Source organism: Mandrillus leucophaeus, unplaced genomic scaffold (assembly GCF_000951045.1).
Source record: "Mandrillus leucophaeus isolate KB7577 unplaced genomic scaffold, Mleu.le_1.0 Scaffold89, whole genome shotgun sequence".
NCBI classification, from domain to species: domain Eukaryota; kingdom Metazoa; phylum Chordata; class Mammalia; order Primates; family Cercopithecidae; genus Mandrillus; species Mandrillus leucophaeus.
The window spans coordinates 4,933,112-4,941,316 of NW_012109696.1; the positions used below are offsets into that span (position 1 = coordinate 4,933,112).

Sequence of the window (8,205 nt, forward strand, 5' to 3'; positions counted from 1 at the left end):
ACTTGCCCTGTTATTATTTATTTTTACTTAATTCACTGTTATTTTGACTATTATTATCTTGGCTGTCTTAGTTTCGGCAAACCGAGATTGCCACGAAATTCCAATTACAGCGTGTCCCCCTAATGAGCCTGGGTGTGTTTCGGTGTCTTGTTAGTTAAGGAGTCAGAGTTCAATCTGCTTTTCTGCCGTTGGCTAGAAGCAAACGGAAAGTTCCAGTTACTCTCAGAGGCGTTTGTCTTCAAAAGAGAAAATCAAACGTTTTTTCCGCTTTTTGTTGTTGTTGTTCTGAAAGAAAACCGTTTTTTTCCCCTGTTCTATATTGCCTCTGTTGCTCCTGAGTCAGGCTACCCGAAGGAGAAGCTCAAGGGGGAAAGTTAAGAACTAGGGAACATCACCAAAAGTCGTCTCAGCTAGCGGCCCTGAAGACAGTCGGTTTCCCAAACTGCTGTTTGCCCGGGAGTGGAGGATGGTGGGTGCACGGTGGTCTGCGCAGTCAGCAGGCTGTGGGGTCGGTTCTGACTAACTGCCCACTCCCCTGACAGATGCCAGCGAGGGCTGCACCGTGGTTGGCGGGGGCGTCCAGCCCTACCTATAGAAGGGCCGAGCACAGCAATGCAAGTAAGTGGGCACCCTGGTGCTTCCCAGACCCTCTGGAGCCTCCCAGCACCAGCTTGCTTAATGTGTTTTTCTTGCTTCTGGTCATGGGGTTAGAAGACAGAGCATTTCAATCTTGTCCAGTCTTTTCTTTCCTTAAGGGGGAAACTATCTTTTCTGTTTTATAGATTCCCTCTTTTTGGCACAAGTTCTATCACTCCTTTACCTAGGAAAAGAAAATATGTATATGTGTGTGTGTGTGTGTGTGTGTGTATTATATATATGTGCATATATATAGTACATGTATATATATATTACACACTACTGTTGTTTTCTTTTGAAACAATAGATTATTACAATCTGGGCATTCGTATGCAATTTAGAGCCATTGTTACTATGCTAGACACATACTACACACATGCTTTGATGAGCTTGGGTTACCAAAACTCGGAGTAGCAAAAACCTTTATAGATGATGTTTGCAAAATCAGACTGAAGAGACACAAGGCGTCCTAGTCTTTTATCAGCCCTTCCCAACCTCCCCTCCACCCATGTCCAAGTGGACAGGACTCTGACATTCTCCCGGGGCTCACAACAGTATCTGAAAAAATTTGTTGCTTTGCAATGAGTCAGAATTACTAAGTGTAGATCTTGAAGATAAGAAAGAGGTAGAACCACTTCAGATCAACTCGTTTTTTTAATGGTGTTGGTGTGGAACTGAAAGATTGGGGATGATTTGGTTTTTCCTTGGTCCACAGGTAGGTGTCACAATTGCTTTGAAAAAAAAAAAAAAAAAAAAAAAAGTCAGGAGGCCATTCTCTCTTCCCAAGCTCATAAATTTACAGATACAACAAACAGATGTCTAAATCCAGACCACATCTTGTGCCACTGTAAAAGAGAAGGATCCACACAGCACTCTCAACCCACAGACTCTAACAATTGGAACAGACTATTGTTGGACATACGTGAATTTGTTGGCATAGTATAGTTTCCCCTATGTATGTGTGACTTTTGAAAACAATCTGTTTTTCTCAGGATATCTTGAATTGATCACTTCATTGCCACGGTATATATTCTATAGGTGTGATAGGATTTACTGTAAAGTTTATTTGTAAAAGATGTACACAGTAGAAATAAAACGTGATTGAAGAACTTGAGTACTTCAGAAGTGGAAACAAATTTGATATTTATTTTTATAATGATATAAAGCTTCTAGTAATTTATGCAAGTTGTATTGCAATGGAATCTAAACTTTTTGTAAATAAATTCTGCCTGGTTTTTATTTGAACATTGCTGGTTATACAATCTTTGTTGGTTGTTTAACACGAATTCTTTACTAATTTATATCTTAAATTGTAAATAAAAACAGACTAGTCTACAATAATATGGTGTTTGGGGCTTATTTTTCCTAGAAGAATGATTTGGGGTGGAGCTCTAGTGATAACCTCCAGGTGATCTGACCTCACCTTTTTAATGAAAAGCTGTGTGAAATAAACTCTCCTTTCTGATAATTAAAAAAAAAAAAAAAAAAAAAATCAGATGGAAGAGAAGTATACAATTGGGAGAAACATGTGCTCTAGATGATTTCTATATATGTATTGAAAAAAAAAAAAGATGTTTGTGCCCTGAGTATGCTAATTACTTGTTAGTGTAAATTTTTAAAACTTGGCAAAATAAAATGATCTGACACCCTATGCATTTTATATTTATTTCTGATGCTGGCTTCTTGAACCTCCTTAGTAAACCAAACTGGAGAATAATATTGATAATGGAGAGTTACACACCCCCCCCACCAATAAATTACTGATGGAAATAATTGTTTTTTTAAAGCCTGAATTATCCAAATTGGCCTAATTATTCAAATTTATGGAAGGATTTCTTAACTCTCCTTTTCCTATAATGCACATTAAACCTAGGGTGAGGATCTGGGGGAGGGACTTACTTTCCTTTCAGTGGCTCTTACTCTTACCCTGGGGGAAGAGAAATCTTTAAACGACCTTAAACTACTGCCTCTTTATTGTGTTACTCACTTTCTAATTATAGGACAAGTCTAAAATTTGTAGTCAAGTAACATATTCCCTTTGATTAGTATCATAAAAGTAGCAAGCCTGTCACTTTAATTTTCAGCAAAATTATATGGATATCCATATAATATAATTTCAGAGAAGAAATGAACAATCATTTATTTCCTCTCAAAAGATAAATTGAGTGAATATAACTTACGGTTATAAAACAAGAATAATAGCTTCTTAGATTGCCCTTTAATCAATCATACACTTATTTTTCAAGAGGTTCATCTATTTTATTCCATGATTAATAATGTTGCAGCATGAGAGCATTATTGGATCCCAGCGGGGGAGGTCTGGGATGCTTTTAGCTGCTTTGGAATGGTCAGTTGGGGTTCATTATGGGCTGATATTGAACAATTTATAAAATCTTGTCTAAACATCTGCCAGCTCCGATAGGCCAATGTGTCTGAGGATGGGAAATTGCTGGACCAGTTGATATTGACAAACGGATCTCTCTCTAGTGGCTTTTTTTGCCATAGAAATTAGTGGCCTCTTGCTGGGGTCTTGTTAGAAAGGGTATTTGAAAGTAATCTTAGATACTTGAGGCCAAGCCAGGGGACTGTTAACTGGACACAGAGTCATACTGATGGGGAGGAGTGATTGGTTTGACTGTGGAGAAGCGGGGCAGAACCAGGTTTTTGTTTTCTGTTGTTTCTTATGCATTTTGTTGATTTTAAATACTTAACTATTTGGAGGTCAGACATAAAGTAAATCTCTGGGGTGGAGAACTATTTTTCTGTCTTCTCTGCCTCTCCTAGTAATAGATATGAACATGTTTGGAGCTGAGCTATCTACTGGTGGGAGGAAAGATTTTTCGCTAGGGAAGCGTTGCCACTCTGTGGCAGTGTATCTGGAAACAAACAAATCTGAGGTCTGGAGAGGTAAAAGGGGGATTGAGTATGTTTGCTTGTTTTGGTTTTAGAAATAAAACCTTCGTAGACCTTTCATAGAGATAATGATTTTCCCCTTCAGGAAGCATTTCAGATTGTAGTCTGAAGGTCTTACGTAGTTTACTTTTATTAATATTACCCATATTTCCTAAATTAGCAGGAAATAAATTGCCCATGGCCGCAATGTCTCTGCTCTATGTACTGTTATAACTAGAGTAATTGGAAGACTTCTGTGGAAAGTATGAAAGTTAACAATATTTAACAAAATAAACACGGAAAGATCATGCACTCTAATGAAGATACAACATTTAAGGCAGTACATTTCTTAAGTGTGGGAGTGGAGAAGCCAAGCCAAAATTAACCTTTGTGCTTATGTTCAGGCATTGGAGCAGGGGTAAAAGCCGCCTCGCTTTGGAACAAGGAAGATTGTTTTACCTGAATATGCGATCCCTTTTCCCTTTCAACACACACACACACACACACACACACACACACACACACACACACGACTCCATTCTCTGGGAGGACATGCACATTTCAATTGGTGAAAACTCAAAGCAGCTCAGGAGATTAGCTAAGGCTAAGGAAGCTTCTTTGATGTTTATATGCCCAACAAATTATTAAAGATTTCCATAACTTACCCACTCTGTCTCCTGACCTGAATTTCCTTCTAGAGAACTTGATTTCTAAAATATACACTAAGAACATAAAACCTGCAGGTGTTTAGAGGGATCTTTTAAATGTAGAGTGATTTATGAGCTCCTCTCTATGCTGGTCATTGGGAAAGATGAATGAGGAAGGAAGGAGAGAGAAAAAGAGGTATCTTTCACTGGAGAGGGAAGCTAATGGGGTCTGAATTTTATTTTTGCTTTAAAAATTTCATAGTCAGAAATTACCTAGCCCTCCAAGATACACGTTTGCTGTTGTTGACTGAGGCCGGGGAGACGCCAGCAAAACGGGGCAACCAGGAGCAGATGGGCTTTGGGGCGGCAGCCTTGGCTTTGCTGCGGGTGCAGGCCTGGGCGCGCTCCCGGCTCCGCGGCCCGGCGCCCGCGTGGTGGATCCGCGACAGCCCCCTTCTGCTCTCCGCGGCCCAGGGTTTCCTTAGAGCTGATTTATCGGAATTCGCGCTTTAATCTCAGGTGGGCCCCGGGGGCCGGGCGCTGCCGAGAGCACCGGGGCGCTTGCCCGGCGGCCGGCGCGGGCGCTGCCTCCCGCGCCCGTCAAATGTCAACATTTGTTCCCAATAAAAGAGTTATTGTTTCTGCAAAGCTGCCCAGCAACTGCCTTTGAAACTTGAAAAGAACTTCATCCACCTTTGTCTGATGCGAGGAAGGAGGGGCAGGGATCGGAGAAAGAGGAAGGGGGCTGGGTACTGGGGGCCTACGGGGGCAGCCTTGGGCCTGGGCTCAGGGTAGCCCGCCAGGGGTGCGCCTCCCCAGAACCCCATCGCCGGGCCGCCGCGGATCTCATTCTGGAGATGGGAGAGTGGCGGGGGAGGGCTCGGGGTTCCCTCGAGGCTCTCTTTAACTTACGTGTTTATTAGATCTCTGCGGACTCTGAGAGGCGCGAACCACTGCGAAGAAACACAGAGATGAAATAGCCACCTCCGAAGCCCGTGCGCGTTTTCGGATCATTTACAGTTGCATTTAAATACTTATCGAGGCCGCTAAAAGTACAGTGGACCCTTTGTTTTTTTTAACTACGCAGTAAATGTACATCCTAAACTATCACTGTTAGAGCCCAATTTAACAGACATGAATTTAGAAAAAATTATTCCAAACCAATTTGTGGTCCCCTCAGAGGCATTTTCAAAGTTCAATAACACTCTGAACCGAATTATGAGAAAGTTTCATCCAAGTAACAGTAACCAATAATTATCACTATATAATTTTTATTTAGTTGCCCAGTGCCTGGAGAATCCCAAGGAAAATACTCATTTAGATTCAAAATTAAAATATAAATCGATCTGTTAAATATGTGTTTTAAACTGCTTTTACAAAAATAACATTTTAACTATTTTTTTGAAAGCGTTAACCCAAGAGGCTATCTTGGGAACAGCACACAACCGTCTGTGCTATGTGGTTATTATCATTAACATCATTTGAATTTCTACAAATCGCAAGGGGAACATGTCCCTTTGATGTATTTTCAAACCTTTATGCAAGTGACAAATCCCTACAGATATTTTAAAGGCTAATTATAAGGAGAAGTAATCTATGACAATATAATTTTCCAGTTGCTGAAAATTACTTTCTATTGGCCATAATGAAAGCACTCACCAGCCCTCCCCTTTGCTTGGGCTAGGAGGCTATAAATCTGGTTTTCAACAATATGCACTTGGACCTCAACCATTGATGGGTGGAAGAGAAAGCACTTTGAGCCCCAGTTTTAGGAAGGGCACACCCTACTTGTATGCGGCAGCCTCTCCCTTCAACTGCATCCCTGGAAACAGATGGATTTGGCCTCAACCGGCACCTCTGTCCCCTCCACCCTTAGAATAGAGAATAGTCTTGTGTTTCCTACCGTGAAGGCAGAGTGTTCTCTTTCTTTCTAAGAAATACAATAATTGAAGACACAATTTAGGAGGACTATATTGCTAATACAAGGAAGAAAGGAAGTATCTGTTGTTTGTATTTGCACAATCCAAGAGAAAAGGAAAGAGGAAGAATGTTTTTTTGTTTGTTTAACTCTGGCCCCGTGATAATAAAGAAAAGTATTTTTAAAAGGTGTTCTAATGTCACTTTGTTCTATATGGAGCTGAAAATAAATGAAATCTAATATTCTTTAAGAATTGACTGTGAGGTTTGGGGCTGCCTCCAGTACAGACTCCATATTCACAGAAAATACCCAGAGGGAAGAAACAAAACACAATCCTACACAAGCACTGGCATTTTTGTGGGGAGATAAATTGACAATTTATTGCGTGTGACTCCTGATCAATTATTAATCGTTAGTGTCAACAACACGGTTATAATTACCTTGGGTTATTTTAGGGAATTTTTTTTTCATTTCTCTGATCTGGTAATTAGTTAATGCTCTTGAGTAATAAATTCAAAGAAGAGCTCATAAGACTAAAGACTCACCTAAACCTCCCTTAAAGGAAAAATACATTCACCCAGTGGTTCTCAGAAATTCCCTTCTTGCCTCCATTCTAACAGTGGGCTTTTTTTTCCCCCCTGCTATAAATAATGATTCCAGAGGAAAAGGGGAAAATGACAAACAAATAGAGCACAGCTGGAATTAATAAGGCTGATCAAAGTTAGTGGGACTGAGACTGCTGGCAGCAGCCACAGGTCTGAGGCCCATAAAGGTGCCAGGAGTTCTTGCCTCTTCCCTCTAAGATCAAGAAAAAGGGCAAATCGAACGGTTTAACCCTTGACATCTTCTTACTGGGGAAAGGTGGGCTTCGGGGAGGACTTTGTTTTTAGGCCTTACTAATAGCTGCGTTGCGGTCCGGCTCGGCCTGAGACCAGGAAGGGCGCTGCGTGTTCGCCCAGTGCGGGTGCGGGTCCCGCGTGCACCCGGCTCTGCACCCAGCAAGGTGGGGCAGGACGCGGGTCCTCCTGGACCCTGAAAGGTTAGGAGGTGAGTGACCAGATTAGGTGGGGTCAAGGCAGCGTCCTGGGGAGTCCGGGTCTGCCCGCCTGGTGCTCAGTAAGCTCGGAGGGGGCAAGGAGGTCTCAACTCCCAGACAGGCTCCTCAGTGCGCTCAAGGGGGACGGTGCACTGTCGCCGCCGTCGCCCTCCCCAGTGCTAGAGACCCTGGGCGGAAGGTGCGGGAGCTGGAGGCGCTGGCCCGGCTGCCTGGTGCCCTGCCCGCGTTCTTCCCGGGGTTCCAGATCACTTTCCACCTGGCCCACGTCCTTCCCCGCACGCGCGCTCCCGGGGGAGTCTTGCGGGGCAGAAGCTGGCTCAAGCCCTTAAACGACCACCCAGGGTTGGTTCCCGGCCCACGTGTTTTGCCTGAGCAGCTGCAATCATTTCTTCAGGGAACTGGGTTGCTCCCGGCTCTCCAGCCCCGGGACTGTCCGATTTGGGAAGGGCTCCTTCACCTCCAGTCCTATTTCTACCCTGCTGCCTCCCCAAGTGCGGCGCTGCCTCTGAGTGTCTGCTTAGTTGGTCACACCGAGGCCCTAAAAGGCAACCACCAAGACCAGGCGGGAGAATCGAATAGTCGCCGGTCAGGGAAGCTTGGAGACGGGGTGAGCCGCCTCCTGGCCTCCACCCCGGCGTGACCGCCCGCCTTCTGCAGCCCCAGGGTGCTGACTGGGAGCTCTGGGCCGAGGCTCACCTGGAAAACGAGGTAGAGACGGCCAGGGAGGCCGCAGACCGAGACCCTGAAGTCAACCCGACGGGCAGGACGCCCCCCACGCCACGACTGCCCCGGCGGCCCCAGACGCGGTCGCCTGTTCATGAGTTTTCCACGCCGCTTTTGGGACCCCGTGCCCTGGAGGGGAAACCCAGTCGGGCCCCTAGAAGCCTCCTTAGAGGGGAATGCAGCCAGGCTTCCGGGGACGCGCGGCCACCAACCGGACCGCAAGAACCCGCGAGGACCCTCCAGCTCCCACTGGAGGCCCAGCTCCTGGCACCCCCAGCTCTGGTCCCGGGTTTCAGCCCCCTTTCTGGCCCCACCCCATACCCCGCGCCTGA

The 8,205-nt window shown here is 44.6% G+C and overlaps 1 long non-coding RNA gene across 1 annotated transcript; it reads left to right on the forward strand.

Annotated features, from left to right (window-relative positions):
- The first annotated feature begins 532 nt into the window (after positions 1 to 532).
- On the forward strand, positions 533 to 2,287 carry LOC105531481. Its single transcript, XR_001004812.1, has 2 exons — positions 533 to 618; positions 1,352 to 2,287. It is a non-coding gene; the product is annotated as an uncharacterized LOC105531481 (long non-coding RNA).
- Positions 2,288 to 8,205: the final 5,918 nt, after the last annotated feature.